The sequence below is a fragment of the Lissotriton vulgaris genome, chromosome 12 (genome assembly GCF_964263255.1).
Source record: "Lissotriton vulgaris chromosome 12, aLisVul1.2, whole genome shotgun sequence".
Lineage (NCBI taxonomy): Eukaryota > Metazoa > Chordata > Amphibia > Caudata > Salamandridae > Lissotriton > Lissotriton vulgaris.
In genome coordinates, this window is record NC_141700.1 from 694,661,895 (window position 1) to 694,678,847 (window position 16,953).

Genomic DNA, 16,953 nt, shown 5'->3' on the forward strand with positions numbered 1-16,953 from the left:
GGGGGCGCTTCGACTCTGCAGGTGCACGGCGCACCGCCAGATGGAAGAATGGCGCACAGCTCAGCAGTAGTGTGTGGGCAACACAATCCCAGAGTGGGGGCAGCTGAGCCGTCACTGGCACCGTTGGCGCAGAAGGGCACATCCAAGCAGGAGGGTATTTGCACCACTCAAAAAGGCACAGGGGACAGTGAGCCACTGTCGGTGTACACGGACAGATCGCGGGTGGCCACTCTCGGCAGAGAGAGGGGGAATGAACCTCCCGTCGCCTCTTACCAAAGCGCAGAATGGCGAGGAGCACCAGGCGAGGTGCGCGCCGCAAGCTGTCACATGGAGGGACGTGAGCAGAGCGGAGGCCCTTCTCCGCGCAGGGCAGCTTCACCGTGGAGGGATACCGGGGGGTGGCGCCCGGACCGCGCGCCTGGCACACTACATTACTCACACAGCGCGTCGGAGAAGGCGGGGGCGCGGGGTTCCACAGCGGTCTCCCTGCAAGCCGAGGCGGATAACCAGCCGCAGTGTCCGATGCTTGCCTCCAAAGGTGGGCGCAGCTCTCACAGGAACACACATGCCTGGCGCGCTCCTGCCAGGGCTGCGGCGATCTTGTCGCCCTTCATGATGCGCGCAGTGCCCGTCACACGGCTCTGACCCAATTACTGCATTCACCGTCCTGCCTCCCTTACAGGCTGCCTCCGATCACACTGGTACCACACATGGCGATAGGCAGAACCATTCATTTGATATTGGAGGGGAGGCTGGCGCTCTGTGCCACTCCTTGCTGAAGGGGGATGATGTTGTACCACAAAGCAACAGCCCCTCTGGAGTGCCGCGCTAATCAATCGATCAAACAGGATGTGTAAAGCCAGGTGAGGGTCTCCAGGCGCGGTGTCAATACCTTCCATTAAGGTTCCAAAAGTGTACATGATTGCTGCTAAGTTTTCAAGGTCCATGCCGGACTAGTCGGGCCAGTACCGAATATTAGCATGTTGTGACTAGTATTCTTATTGGAACCACTAAAATAGCCAGACTACAAGTCCCATAATTCTAAGGTCACAAAACTGAGACTGAACTAACTAGTTACGCATGGACCTGGGGAACTTTTCAGCTATATGCATGGCAAGTGCCAGCATTGTCCTATTAGTAGGGCTACCAGAATTAACATAGGGGGTCACCAAATTGTGCGGCAAGGTGACTAAATTATGCAGCAAGAAAAGCAAATTATGCGAGACATTTTTTGATAGCACTAGTTCACGGTTTTCTCATTTTTTCACATGGTAGTACTGTGTGGGCAAATATTTAATCTCATTAGAAACAGTTTAACAATCAAATACAGAATTAGGCAACTAATAGATGACCAGTTAACCTTTGCGAAGGTCCTTCCCTGTGCTCAAACGCATCGCCGCGTTTTAGTATCTTTTGATCTGTTTGAGCTAGAAGCATATTTATTTGTTAAATCTGTGCAGATTATGCAGCGGATGATGGATTATTTGGCAAATGCAGCAAATCCATAATCATGCGGCAACAATTGTGACCGCAGAATCGCATCATTTCAATGCCTTGCTTGAACTTTATTCAATAGCGTTTGTCTTCATGCCTGGCACCATGATACCATGGCTGCCTACAATATGCCAAGAACAACTACAATTATACCAGGCCCAGAATCACACAAAGATGGGCGCGTTCTTTATTCATGCTATGGGCACCACAGTGCAGGGGCAGCATTACAGCAGGTGTGGGTGCCACGGATGTCTACAGTATGTCTAGAATGACTAATTGTGCAAGGGATGCCCGCAGCTTGGCAAAAATTACAGCTGTACTACCAGTGCACTGTTTGTACCATGAATGCCCAAAATATGGCAGTAAATATCACCACTGTGTTGGGGCAGCTCTTATGCTAGGATAGGGCACCACTGTGGATAGGTTGCCCGCAATAGACCAAAGATTATCACCATTAAGTCTAGAGAGCATTTAAGGATCGGTGAGCAACATGCCATGCATTCCTACAAGTTGGCAAGAACTACTGCCCTTGTACCAGGATCAGCCTTTTACCGGGTGGTAGACATCATGCCATGGATGCCCAAAAGTTGACAAGAACTTCCACCCTTGTGCCAGGGCCAGCATTTTACCACTTAAAAAGAGTTTAAGATGAGACAAGCTTCTGAGGGAGTCAGCATGGGATGGAAGGGGGATGAACTGAACAACACCAGCTTCACAATTTGTGGTTGTAGTAAAGAAGCATGGAGAAGTTTTCGGATTAAAGAAACATTGAGATGTGGTTTCATTAAAGGAGCGTGGAGTGTTAGTTGAAGCTCGGATGTGCTATGGAAACAATAGCTTTGCCTGAATGAATTAAAGGAGCTCTTGGATGATGTTGCATTAGGGGAGCTTGGAGATGCGGTGGAAGGATTACGAGCAATGACTGCATGTACAAAGCCTTGCTGGAGATGTGCAACCCACAGCCAGAGGCTTCTCAATTGCTTGATGAGGACTCAAGACATATGTCATGAACAGCTCATGATGGGTATATGAGACAGCTGCCACAGCTCTCATGATGAGGACATGAGGAGTCAAATGGCTAACTCATGATGGGCACATGAGGCATATGCCATAGTTATCCCATGATGGGGACATAAACCATCTGCCATTGCCATCCCATAAAGGAGACGAGGCGCCTGCAATGGTTATCCTATAATAGGAATCAAGCGTGGTCTCCCATGGGAGTAACTTCCCCAATTGGCACTCCTTTTGTCGAAGTTTCAATACATGTTATGAGCGTACTGTTGTTGATCATTTCATTTGTAGGTTTTTATTTTGGTTTGAGTTCCATACTATTGCAATTATAGTATATACATCTTGGAAACTTGTTATTAAACATTTTCTGCCCAATGCATTTCGGGCGTTGCCCTTCATCAGGGGACTTGGATTCTGAAAGTATTAAAAAATAAAACATTGACATAATAGGAACCGACAAATGAAATAATCAACAACAGTACTCTAATAAAATGGAAACTTCGACAAAAGGAGTGCCAATTGGGGACGTTATTCCCAAGGCACCCACCGCTTGTTTCGCATTTTCCTTACCCTCATGCCCAGGAGGGTTTACCAATAAGGCACCCACAAACAGGAGTCACCTTGATCATACTAGGTGTGTGACCGTCCACATTCCAATTGAATTTCATATCCTATAATAGGAACATGAGGCATGGGTCACAGCTATGTCATGATGGAGGCATGAGACATCTCCCACAGCTATCCCACCATGAGCATAGGAGTGCTCTTAAATGACTACCCCATAATGGGGACATGAGACGTCTCACTTGGTTATCCCATTGGGAGGATGTGTGGCGTCTGCCTTGACAGTTCTATTGACGGGGACATGAGGAATGTGCCATAGTTACCCCATGATGGGTCTTGAGGTGTATGCCATGGTTATCCCAAGATTATGAAATGAGGTACATGCCACGACTATCTCAAAATGGGGACGCATGCCATCTTTCATTGCTGTCTCTTGATTGGGACATGAAATATCTTCCAAGCCTAGCTCTTGATGGGAATAAGCGGTCTCCGGCCTGGCTATCCCTTAGTGAAAAGCTAAGGCCTCTGTAATGGCCATCTGATAAGGGTGACATGCAGCAATATTCATGGTTATTTCATAACAGGGACCTGAGCGTCATCCATGGCTCTTCCAAGAGGGTGCCTGAAACATCTGTCATGGTTATTGTTGGACTTGGCCCTTCTGGCAGGTTCACCCCTGAACATTTTGCTTTTAATTGTGACCTGGTATTAGTGATTTTGGCTGCTGCGCACTTTATCACTGTGTCCCAGGGTAAAGTGCGTGCGTGTAGTGAGGTTGGCCTGCCCTCCCATAGGAATGCATGGGGAATGTATGTGTCCCTGGTAGTTCCTGATGCGTGGTGAGTGCAGGGTCGAGTTTGGTATGTGCGGACTTGTGTGATTAAATGCTGCGCGATTATGGGTGCAGCATAAATGTGTCTAGTGTGGAAGTGCCACTTCTAGAAGTTGGCATGTCTGTGTAATTTATGTGAATTGGCTGTCTGGCTTGTGATTGGGTGGAGCTGGCTGGTGAGCCTGGCTCCAGGAGTCAGGATGGGTCTGCCCCGGTGGTGAGTGGAGAGATCGGCATGATTGATGTGAGGGAAGAGTGCACCTGGGACCTGAATAGGGCCGGGCTTTCCCCACACAATGCTGGAACCGCCCCCTGTGGTGCGAATAATGACCCTAGCCTGGCTAGTGAATTGTGAGAGCACAACAGAGTGCTCCAAAACCAGCTGCGACTGGTTTTCCCCCCACCCTGTAGACACAGACAAAGGAATTAGGTGTATAAAAAGGGTCTGTGACCCCATACAAAGTGTGCTCGGCTGATCCTAATTTGAGGGGGGCTTTCTGCTGCTGCTGGGTGCCAGGGGGACAGCCACTGGGACTGCCTCCCTGCCTGGAGGGCCCTGTGAGTTTGCCCCTGGGCCCAGCCTTTGCCACCCCTTTTCCTTTCTAAGGACCTTGTTCCTGAACTTGGAACTGCAGCGCCTGGGGAGTGCTGGTCTCCCCCTCCAGAAATAGCGCGTTGCGCCGCTGGTGCGGCGATCCCTGCCTCAAGGGATTCCCCGGCGTGGGGATTCACCCTTTTTGGGCTGACCTGCAGTTTGCCGAGCCAGTCGGCAGAGTTTTGTGGCGCGGGTGCCAACCCCGCTTATTTTCCGACTTTCTACCGCCATCACGGGTGCCCACCCCGTTTTTATTATTCTCTGTTCAACGGGTGCCCACCTCGTATTCTGCCCGAGAAAGTACACCGCCATCGGCCCGGGCCGCTGACGTCACCCGGGGAGCCGCGCTGCCATTGGTTGAGGCTGCGGGAGGCTCGCCAGGCGACCCGCTCAGTGATTGGCTGCCCCCAAGCAGGAAGCAGACGGGAGCCTACCCCGTGCTCCTGCACCGGAGAAGGAAAGCCGGCGTCTCTCCCCCCCCCCCTCCCCAGGGCTCCCAAAAGCGAGGGAGAGCCCCGGAGAGCGAAGGAGGATTGCAGAGAGAGAGCCCCGAGGAGCGGGAGCTCTCGTGCCACAGCCGCCAGCGAGGACAGAGAGGAGAGGAGCCCCCCACTGAAGAGAGCCGGTGAGTGAAAGATCGGCTTGGTGGGGGGTGGATTGAGATCGCATACCCCGCCAGTGCCTCTACCCCAAACGGCCCCACTTGGCAGCGGGCCGCTCCGACGTTAATCCCACGCATTGGGGGGCAACTCATTTTGATTTCTGAGCCCGAGAGGCTCCACCGACGTCAAGGGGCATTCTGCTATTTCGAGTACCCCGAGTGGGACTCCAACGATTTCGGGGCCAGTTGCTCAGAGCCCCGTCATTTGTTCAGAGCCTGAGGGGCTCTACCTGCATGGGGACATTCTGTTTATTTAGCGCCTGTCGAGGCTCAAACGACCCCGGGGGCATTTCCCTTGGTAGAGCGGCCCCAGCTGGCAGCGGGCCGCTCCCACAGCGAGGGCAGCCTTGTCCTGGCAATACAGAGCCCAGTGGCTCCAACCTGGGGGCATATGTTGATCTAGAGCCTAGAAGGCTCCCAGGGCACATTTTATTTCTAGAGCCCATGTGACTCCCACGTCGTGCTTGGGCCCCCTTGTCTCTATATAAGCCCGGAGGAGATCCCCAGCTGCCCAGCACTTAGTGGACAGCTGCTACGTTTAGGCTTGTCCCTCTAGCGCACTTCTTTGGCTGCTTGCGCAGCCTCCCCTAACATTTTGGACACAGGGAGTTTCAGCCCCTGAGAGGCCCAGTTGGCCTGGGGTCAGGTCTGTGATATTTTGGCGCAATTGTGATTACCTGCCTAATGTGATTTCTGCATCATGTGTAATGCCTTTTTACCTACACCTCTAAATGTATGTTTATGCTTAGGAAGTTGTTTTACCTCGTATAGCTATACTAGCGAGTTCATGGTTCCCTGCGTGATATTTTCCTAAGGTGGTTAGGGTTGCGTAGGTGGTACTTACCTTTACCATTGGTTACTGGTTGTGTGCTACATATTCTATTTGGTCCTATAGTTATTATATGTGCTATGTTCTAAGTGTTATTCCTACAAAGTGCTAATTCTACCAAGTGCTAGTTCTAAAAGTGCTGAATCCTGACAGTGGCCCATGTGGCCCTGTCCCATGTACATAATCCCCTGTAAAATTCTGCCCGTGCCTATGGCACATTGTAAAGTGTGCATTTATTGTCTAATGTGTTGGGTATAATACAAAGGCTATTTTTATATATAACCTTGTGTGGAGTTTCCTTTGTGGTAGGCCTTGGGTGTTGTTGCTGGGTGCGCGCGCAAACACTTTACACATCACCTCTGAGATAAGCCTGACTGCTCGTGCCAAGCTACCAAGAGGGTGAGCAGGGGTTATCTTGGCGGGTGACTTCCTTACCCTGACGTAGAATGGTGGTTTGTGCCTGGCTCTGGCGCAAGCCTTAGCCAACCGGAAATCGCCATTTCTAACAGTTATCCCATGATGAAGACATGAGACACCATCCATGGTGCCTCAAAATTGATGCCTACAACATCTCTTATGATTATCCGTGCTGGGGGCACGATGGCCTCGTTGACGCAGAAGGGCACAGCCAAGTAGGAGGGTTTGGGTACCACTCAAAGAAGGCACAGGAGGCCTGTGTGACATGAGAAGCCATGGTTGGCGGTCACTGAAGGTTCGGAGTGGCAACACTTAGCAGAGAGGGAGGGATGTGTGCACTGCAGATGAAACGACCTGACGCGTCTGCCAGTATTATCTCATGATGCAAGCATAAAGCACACAGCAGGATAAGATGAGCCCGCAGAATAACACACTGTGCTCAGTTGGCCTATCTATCCCCTGATAGGGAAACAAGGTGTTTGCCGTAGTTATCACAGAAAGGGGACATAAGGGTTCAGCTATGGAGATCTCAAAATGGGGAATATTCCTGCGATGGGTATCCCATGATGGGGACATGCAGCACAGGGGAGAATGAGATAAGACAGCTGCATGGCACAGAGAGCTCCGCTGACTTGGCTGGTGTCCTGAACACTTCCCTGCCTCTGTGTCTGCTAGTAATATAACACTGAAGACTTGAATGTAAAGCCCTCATGATGCGATTCAAACAGGCGGGCAAGGACACTGCAGGATTCTCTGCCAGAGATTTGAAAATGAGATACAGTCCCATTTTAAGATAAAACCACTCAGAAGAAGAAGAATCCTGAGGATCTGTTCCTCCTTCTTGCAACCCAAAAAGAGAGACGGTGTGCCTCATGCATCGCATGTCAGCAACCTGGTTATAAAATTCAGAATCAACAATTTCCTGACCCTGGACCCCAACAAAGAGTGCATACCTCAGAGCTATGATGCACTGTTTCAGGGAGACACGGGTAGCGCCTGCGCAGTGCTGGCACCAGCCACCCCAGACTTTTGCGTTCATGCAGCTAGAGAATAACATAGGCATGCACCCTAAGACGCTCTCCAGTTTGTTGGCGATGCAAAGCTATTCCACTGAAAGCCATTTTTAGGATCACACTACATCTCCTTGGCAAATCAAGGCCAGGGATTTCTCTATTTTATGGGAAATGCCCAAGGCACACTTATTTGCACTACAGTTGTTTTTTCTTCCTATACCAATGTGTGCCAGCCCCACTGTAAAATCTGTTGAGGAATCCCAAAAGTTTCACTTGGGTGACATCCTCACAAACAACTAAAGCCCATGAGCCTATAGGGAGGCCTTTTGGGTGATACCCCCTACAAAGGTACCTTTGTATGCTGGAGGCTGCCAAGGCCTATCTAACCCCCATATGCAAGACAGAGACCTCCCACACCAACCCTCAAACCCACACTTGTATTTATTATGGAAGAAGCTGTACTGCATTCCAATCGGTGTGGGTCTGGGCACCAAATTAAATTAGGGAATCCAATAGCTATAAAAAGTAGGCCACATTTGAAATCACTGCAGTTTAAAACAGTGTTTTAAATAGAAATATAGAAGCGTAGGTACTCGCACTTTAGAGTAACTCTTTGTTTTTCAGAACTGCATGTCCTCTCCCATTAAATGTATTACAGCAGTGTGGAGAAGTGCAGGTACTCTTACTTTCAAATTAAGGAAGAGCAGGCACACCGTACCGGAGAGTACCTGCCAATTTAAAGCACTGGTTTCAAACTTGTAAAGACCAGCTGTATAGGCGCATTCCAAGGTATGGGAGACTGTAAGCATTTGTGCTTACTTCAGTCAATTTTGACGTAATATCTGGAAATCAAAAGTAAAAACCAGCGAACCAGTCCATAAAACAAGCCCAGAAACAGCCAACAAAAAAAATCCAAACATTGACCTGCCAGATTGCCCAATAGGCCATTCCGACTCGGTGCACTCAATGTCTTCACCCTACTAACGTGAATGCCGTAGCCGCAGCAGCTGGTCAGTGATGAGGAAAGAGAACTCCTGGCTCGTGGCCCAGGAAGTGGAACGCCCAGTTTTTGTTTACAGTGGATCCGATGTTTATCTGCATCCGACGACCGTGTATTTGTATTCGAGTTACAGTCCCCGTGATATCAGCTGCTGTTTTCCATTATAGGGCCGCTCGTCCCCTCTTGGCAGAGCTTGCTCACATGTGCCCCGCCGCCACGAGCGCTTGTTGCTAAGCGGAAACAGGGCAGTCTCGGCCATTGGGTAAGAAGAGCCAGTCTCTGACTGGCGGGAGCGAAGATGCTCCAAAGAACGGTCCAGCATTAAGGAAACAAGGAAGCCCAACCAGGGCCTTGAATACTAGGTACGATCTCCTTAAATAGTGCACCTCTCTGGCACTACCGCAGTCGTCCCAGTGACCTCCGTTCTACCGAAATAAGTGTATTTTCTGCCCTAAATTTCACTTCTTTTTTGGCACTTCCAAGTAGAAAGCCCTCAAGGCCTGACTGGGCCAGAACCCCCAAACACTGCCACAACCCAGCCCTCAAATACAACACTGACTAGCAACTTGAAACAAAACCCTGATCAAATCCAAAATGCAGCTTCAATCAGAACCCTCGAGGGCAACTAAGAACAGAACCAATAAATTCATCCCTGACCAGCACCTTCAAATGAAGCCATTATCATAATCTTAAAATTAATCTCTTATCAAAACCCTCGAGTGCAGCCCTTATCAAGACCCTCAAATGAAACTCCAGTCAGAACCCCAAATGCAGCTCCATTCAGAACCCTCAAATGCATCTCCAGTCACACCCCCAAATGCAACCGTGACGAGCACCTTCAAATGAAACCCTGATAAGAACCCTCAGATATAGCCTGGATCAGAATCTTCAAATATAGTTTGATCACAAGCCTAAAATTAACCTCCATCAGAAGCCTTAAGAGGACCCCCAACAGAGCCATCAAACGTTGCCCTGATCAGAACCCTCAAATGCAGCCCTGATCAGAGCAATAAATTCAGAACAGTGCCAGCCAGATCAAGGAATGAGGACAAGGGACAACGCGCAACATGGGTAGAGAATGAGATCATCAGCTGCCGCCACTCATTTGTTCATGATCCAGGTCTGGCACTGCTCTGTTTTGCTTACAGTTAGATTTTGGGTTTAGTTAATTTATCCGTTTTCTAGACCCAACGAGTTGCCCGAAAGCCTGACGGAGATGCCTACTCACCATTGACATCTACTGAGTACATCGATATTATTTTACATGCCAGCAGGACCAACTCTGCCTTTATTCTTTTTGAGGTTGGTAAATTGAGTCCCACTGAAATGGGAAGGAAGGTCTATTAAGACATACCCAGCCGGACATCTGACACTGTTTTCCTCGTCGGCCCGTTGTGTTTCTTTCCCTAACTCACATCGCATGGTTTTTTTTCTCCTATATCTTTACTTGAAACCTGTAATTGATGTAATTATGTAACCCGTAATGCTCTGATCCTCATGTAAAGTGCTCCAATACCTCAGGGTCTAGCCAACGCTATATAAATCTTCGCAAATAATAAATATTAGCAACAGTGAGTAGAAGTGGCAGACATTCTGTCTGAAAGGTTGGCACAATAGAATCTGACATGCAAACGAGCAGCAGACCATAGAAGAGATATGACCAGTGGGCGTGCACTACCGTCCACACGGAAGCTTGACTATGTGCGCTGAACCTCCGGTGGCTTCTTGTCCCAGCTGTTGGATTGTGCCAAATCTCTAGAATTCCATATTAACATCAGCTACTGGTCCACATTGCGACAAAGGCACCAACAACCCCTGTTCTGCTGTTAAGTCCTTTTTACCTAAACTCAACTTCAGACTTGTTATCCAAAAGGAGATCCTCTGTCAACTTTTTGGATGCAGCAGTCTGTTAACTGAAGTCTCAAACTCTTAGCTGATTTCCAAGAATGCCCACCAGCAAAAAGGATTAAGGGTGTCAAGAAATAAGCCTGGATTACCCCTGCAGTCAGAGAACTTGACTGACTCCCTCTCCAAACCAGCATCAACTTATCAGTCAGCTGCATCACTTTCAAGACAATGAACCTGGGCACATAAGTGAACCTGGGCGCACCAGTGAACCGGGCCGCACCAGTGAACCGGGCCGCACCAGTGAACCGGGCCGCACCAGTGAACCGGGCCGCACCAGTGAACCCGGGCACATCACCAAACCTTAAACACACACAATCAAGATTTCCAGCTGTCTATGGGACAACCATAGCAACAACATCATCAAACTTGAGACAAGAATGTCCTAGAAGGAGAAGGCAACATACCACAGGCTGTATTCTGATATGGGCTTAATAACCTGGTCTGTGCCGCTGCCCACCTTTAAAAAGGTGTGCCCAGCAGACTGGGGCAGTGCACCCTCTTACCATCAATGTGCTGGCCCAGGACAGATGTAAACTCGTGCCTACCCCTGGAGAATCCATTCCCCCCTGTGTAGTTGGCACCCACCTGCACTTCAAAATGGCGGGACAGAGATCCCCATGCAGGTGAATGCAATAACTGACTGCACCCTCCACTAAGAAGTTGTTTGAAGGGGTCCATGGGACCCCCTTTACCCTTTCCAACAAGTTGCCTCCAGTGGGCACTACCTCTTTGTGGCCAGTAAGTGTGCTTCCTAGTGGCTTGTTTGCCCCTGTGCTGCCCATGTCCTTAATACTGCGCAACTGCGGAAGCAAATAGTTTTCTTCATTTGTATGGGACCTTGTCCCTATTCAACTGAGGGAATGGCCTCTTAAGAAAGTACCAGTGCTAAATGAGGGCCGGAGCTATTAGTATTACAGGAGGGGTCACATAGGCGGATGCAACCTCTTCTGTAATAAACAGTGCACTGGGGAGAGGGGCACAGAAAACGGGCACACACTCCCAGTGCTACCTGGGGTACGGTCTGTCATGCAGCTCCAGGACTTCTGCCAGATTCTCAACAACTGTTCACTATCCCAATGGAGATTTAGAAAGCTCCATGCTTACTCCATTTTTTGCAGAGGCTAAGTATGTATTCAAATGTATCTCACTTGGGGAACTGAGATTGTATCTCACTGCATGGATTGAACTCCTCCTGCTCAGTCACGTTCTACATACAGACCAGTAACCAGCATGGTATGTGGTACGATCCTAAACTGACCTTTTTTCCCTAAACTTAGGTCCTTCCCTATACAGCAATGCATCCTAGTTTGACGTTTCTTGGACACCTTGCACCCTTTTGATCACAGCAGGGTGGCTAAGAGGTAAGACATGATCTAATGGAAAATTGGTTCAGTGGAACCAGATGCCTTAAAAACGTTGCTTCTCCATCTGACCAGACTGTGTATTTCAGGGCACGTCGTTGCATCGCTGCAGAGCGCTGATTATGCATCTATAAAACTCAGGAGCTCTTATGAACAGGAACACCCTCCCGCCGCCCCCACGCTACTGATCGATCTACAAAACTCAGGAGCTCTTAGCAACAGGACCAAAACCCCCACACTATTAATCGGTCTAAAAAACTCAGGCCCTCTTACCAATAGGACCACGACCACCACGCTATTCAGCTATCTACAAAACTCAGGACCTCTTCAAAACAGGATCACGACTCCCCCACGCTATCTATCCATTTTCAAAATTCAGGAGTTCGTACCAACAGGACCACAACCCCCACGCCATTCATTGATCTACAAAACTCAGGACCTCTTATCAACAGGACCACAACCTGCAGGACAGGACACTTATTTTTTACAATTCTCATCACTGATCATAGCATCTAACAAGATCACGTAAGTTGGGTCTACCACAAAAATCATGCCCACGTTCTTATTGTGTCAACAAGAGATGACTTCTATTCCATTCACTGGGTCCTCTCCTCATATTCATATGGGCCAGTGCTCCTCAATTTATTTCAACTGATTTCGAATATATACCTAAAATTCATCACCTTGTGCCAGGTTTTGGTGAAACAATGTTACTAATACAATTGTGATAACAATTCATGCATATCAATAATAACCATTTATATACTTTACAGCATATGGTGTTTTAATAATAGGGGTGGTCAGTGCTTAAATCAACAGTTTCAGGTTATACAAATGTTCTGCAGCTTGCAACTAACACGCAGCAATTTTATCTGCGATTCACAAAACACGCTGCTTTTCCTTTTACGTTTTAATGTTTGATTTGATATTTTCAGACTGCAAAAAAGTCTTCAAGTTACTACTTGTATTCACTATTAAAACATTACTACAACTTTTTATTATGGAAGGCCCAGTGTTGTGAAGTGTTTTCAATAAAAACACCATACAGAGAGTGCAGTGCTGTCAAGTCAGTTCTGATGAGCGTAACCACAAATGAAGAAAGAAGGAAGCTAGTGGAAGGAGACGTACATGACCTCAGAGTAAAGAAGTATGTGGGACAATTAACAAAGGAATCAGTGACCAATAAGTAAATAAGTGAGATACTGAATGGAAAAGTAAATGAACCAAAGAGTAAAATTATGTAATTAATGAATAAAAATGGATCTATTGAGGAGAGTAGGAGCAGAAAATTGAATAACATAACAGTCAGTCAATAAGTAAAGACGGGACGCGTTGAGTGAAGAAACAAGTGAGATAACGAGTAAAGAAAAGAGACCATGAATAACCAAATAGGCAAGCTAAAGAGCAAAAGTGACAATGCATGTAGAAATAATCGATGTAAGAAATAAAGTGGTGAAATTATTAATGCAGAGACAAATGGAGCAATAAATAAACGATAAGATGGTGAATAAATAAATAAGAGAAAATATTTAAGAAAAAAAGTATTAAACGTGTGAAAACGTAATAATGCAAGGTAGTCAATGACTAAAGAACCAATTAATAATGGCATTGATGACGAGATGAATAAAGGATTAAATAATTAATTAATAACAATGTTAGTGGCCTTAACGAAGGAAAGAGCAAAGTAGTAATTGAAGCAGGAAAGAAGGAAAGAAGGAAAGCATTGACCCAAGATAATAAAGGGATTAAGCACCCAATGAATAACATAACAAATTAAATAAGGAGCCAATGAATAAGCTACACATATGATATGTACAAACACATGAAGAAGCAAATGAAGTTATGTGCTACCATTTAAACAAATAACTGATCAACTCAGGAAATAAATAAAGAAGAAAAGAATTATTACATTACATAACACATTTCTCCACCACACAGAGATGAGAATTCAATTCCAAACACATGCCCAGATGTTCATTCTCACCTGCTGTAAATTATAAGACATATCAAGCAACTCTTACTTGGCTACTAAATGAAATGGAGACTGCAGATTCGTACAGCCCCCCCCCCCCCAAAAAAAAGAAAACTGACTCTAAAAAGAACCTTTAAACAAACATAGGGAAAAAAACAATAGGTTTGACCATGGCAAACTAGTGCGAGTCTTTTCAATTGCAAGTACATTCCACACAAAAGGGGGGGGGGGCGAAAAAACGCCTAAACGTGGTGGCTTTATGCTTGCAATAAAAAACTGGAAGTGACAAAAATGAATGAAACAGTGTAGGTACTTCCTAGCAGGCAGGTGTAGTGGGAATAGTTACAGAAATCCTTTTATACACATCCCAAAAAACATAAGGTTCTGATTCGAACAAAGAAATTGCAGCATTTAGTTTGAACTAATGTAACCCAAGGAATAGTTTAAACAGACAAAGAAGAATACAAAAATATAAAGGATACAAAATGGAGACAAAACACATTTAGCTAGGTAAAGTATTGACCCACCAGCCCGTTCAATGAGTGCACTTCTTTTACAGTGGATGTGCTCATGCGATCAAGCTAAATGCCATCACAAGAGCAAATGAATGGGGTGGGCTCACCAATTGCCCCGTGCTAGATGATCTGGTGGACGGAAGCAATATGTGAATGACCGTTTAACATATCACTGGAAGAGGAGGGCTGACCAAAAGACCCTACATGTTTGTATACATGAAAGTATTGGTTATTCCGGATTTTGTTTTTTTTTACATGAGACTGACAAACTAGCTAAATTGTTCATAGGTCAAGCCTAAAATGGACAAGTGAGGCCACAAGATCTTTGAAAGCTTGAAAAGCATCCAACATCAGCTGGGCCACTGCCATATTTGAGCCATAAACATGGTTCATATTTCAATGGCCAAAACCCTGCTCGCCCTACTGGTGTTAACAACTGTGCTACTTATAACAACACAATGACGGTTTATATACTCCTTCTATCTGTTGAGTCTGATAGATCTTTATTATTTTTTTTTATTAATATTATTAAAGGGGCTTGTAAAGCGCATGGTTACGCCATCCCGGCGTGTCCCCGCACTGTGGAGAAGAGGGTCAAGGCCAGGAGAGGGAGTTAGAGGGAAAACAGATAGGTTTTCAGACGTTTTCTGAACAAGGTCTCTGAGTCCGCTAGTCTGATGTTTATGGGGAGGGAGTTCCATTCCTTGGCAGCCATTACACGAAAGGAACAGCCTCCCATTCTGGCTGTCTTGGTGCGGGGAATTTTAAGCAATCCAGTTCCCCCGGAGCGGAGAGTTCTGTTAGGCTCGTAGGGGATAGCCAGATCAGTCAAGTAGGAGGGAGCCTTGTGAGAGATGATCCTGTAGCACATAAGGAGTGCTTTGAATAGGACTCTCTTTTTTATTGGGAGCCAGTGCAGAGTGGCTAGGGCTGGTTTGGAGGCTGCTCTTTTAGGGAGTCTAAGGACTAGGCGTGCTGCCGTATTTTGGAGTACTTGGAGTCTCCTGATGTTTTTTTGTGTTGTTCCGAGCAGAAGCACATTTCCATAGTCAATCCTCGAGGTCACCAGGGCTTGGGTCATAGTGCGCCTGGCTTCAAGAGGAAGGAGGTCTAGGGTGCGATTCAAGGCCTTCATCACCCCGAAACATTTCCCAACCACTTTGTGCACATGGCTGTCATAGGAGAGCCTGGGATCAACCCAGATCCCCAGGTTCTTAGCTGCTTTACAGGGAGTGGGTAACGGTCCCAAACAAGATGGCCACCACTCCTTGGTCCAACTAGTATCTCTGCCTCCAATTACCAGCACCTCCGTTTTTGAACCGTTTAACTTCAAACAATGCTGGGTCATCCAACCTGCCAGAGTCTGCATGCAGGTTTTAAAATTATCTGCAGCAATGGAGGGGGCTTGGGACAGGGAGATGAGAAGTTGGGTGTCGTCGGCATATGAAACTAATTCAATGCCGAACGATTGAACCACTTCGGCCAAGGGGGTCATGTACAAGTTGAACAGGGTAGGGCTCAGGGCCGAGCCCTGAGGTACCCCCTGTTCTAAGGCTATGCTATCAGAGAGGTACATGCCTCTCTGAACCTGGAAGCAGCGGTTGGCAAGGAAGGCTTTAAGCCAGCCCAGTGCTTCCTGGGTGACCCCGGCTTTGTTCAGACACTGCAGCAAGATGGAGTGTGCCACAGTGTCGAACGCGGCACTAAGGTCAAGCATAATTAGTGCCATAGTCTGGCCCTCATCAGCGCCTGCCCTTAAGGTTTCGGTCGCTCTCAGAAGGGCGGTTTCGGTGGAGTATCCTGCCCTAAACCCTGATTGGGAGCTGTGGAAACCATTATTTGACTCAAGATGGGCCATGAGTTGGCAGTTAGCTATTTTCTCGGCCACCTTCGCCAGATAAGGTAACAGCGAGATGGGCCGCAGGTTTTCCAGGATATCCTGACTTATGTTAGGTTTTTTCTTAATTGGAAGTACAATGGCTTTTTTCCACTCCGCAGGGAGGGTAGCCGTAGAGAAGGAGAGTTGGAGAATGTGCCTAAAATGTTGTTCTAAGACTTTAAGGCTGGCTGCTAGTATCTTGGGAGGAGCAGGATCACGAGGGGAGCCTGATTTAATGCTTTTGCAGATACTATTAAAAATGGTTGTGGGAGGGACAGAAAAGCAGCTTAGACAAGTCTTAGTGTGAGTGATCTCCAAGTTCTCAGTAAAGTCAGATCCCAGAGGCACATCATTAGCAAAGTTAGCATAGATGTTGGTGATTTTGCTGGCAAAGTATTTAGCAATATTGTTGCATGTTTCAACCGAGTCCTTCTGAACAATGCTCTCATTAGTAACCACCGAGATTTCTTTGAAGATTTTGAAAAGCTCCTTAGAGGAGTTTTCAGCCTCTCCAATGCGGGTTTTGTAATGAAGTGCTTTAGCGGCACGGATGAGTTTGTAGTAGCTTGCGTGCGCTGTTTTATAGTGGTCTTTAGCTATGGGGCAGAATTTAATGCGCCACTCACGTTCTAGTTTCTTGCAGGCAGATTTTGCAGCCTGAAGATCTGAGGTAAACCACGGGGAGGGTTTCCTTCTCTTCTTATTGATTACTGACCTACGAATTGGAGCTGTCTTATCTAGGGCAGTTAGTACACAGTTCTTAAGGCAGGTATAGGCAGTCTCACAGTCAGACCCTCCAGGAGAACCTGCTGCTTCAAGATTGTCAATGAAGGTGTCTAAATTAAAATTTTTCCATTTTCGACTTTGATAAGTCTGCGTGCTATCACTCCTAGTTGTAG

The 16,953-nt window shown here is 47.1% G+C and overlaps 1 protein-coding gene across 4 annotated transcripts in view; it reads right to left on the minus strand.

Moving 5' to 3' along the window:
- The window catches only part of CMIP (c-Maf inducing protein), a 559,349-nt gene that overhangs the window by 169,552 nt on the left and 372,844 nt on the right, over window positions 1-16,953 (minus strand). The gene's annotated exons all lie outside the window — the stretch shown is intronic.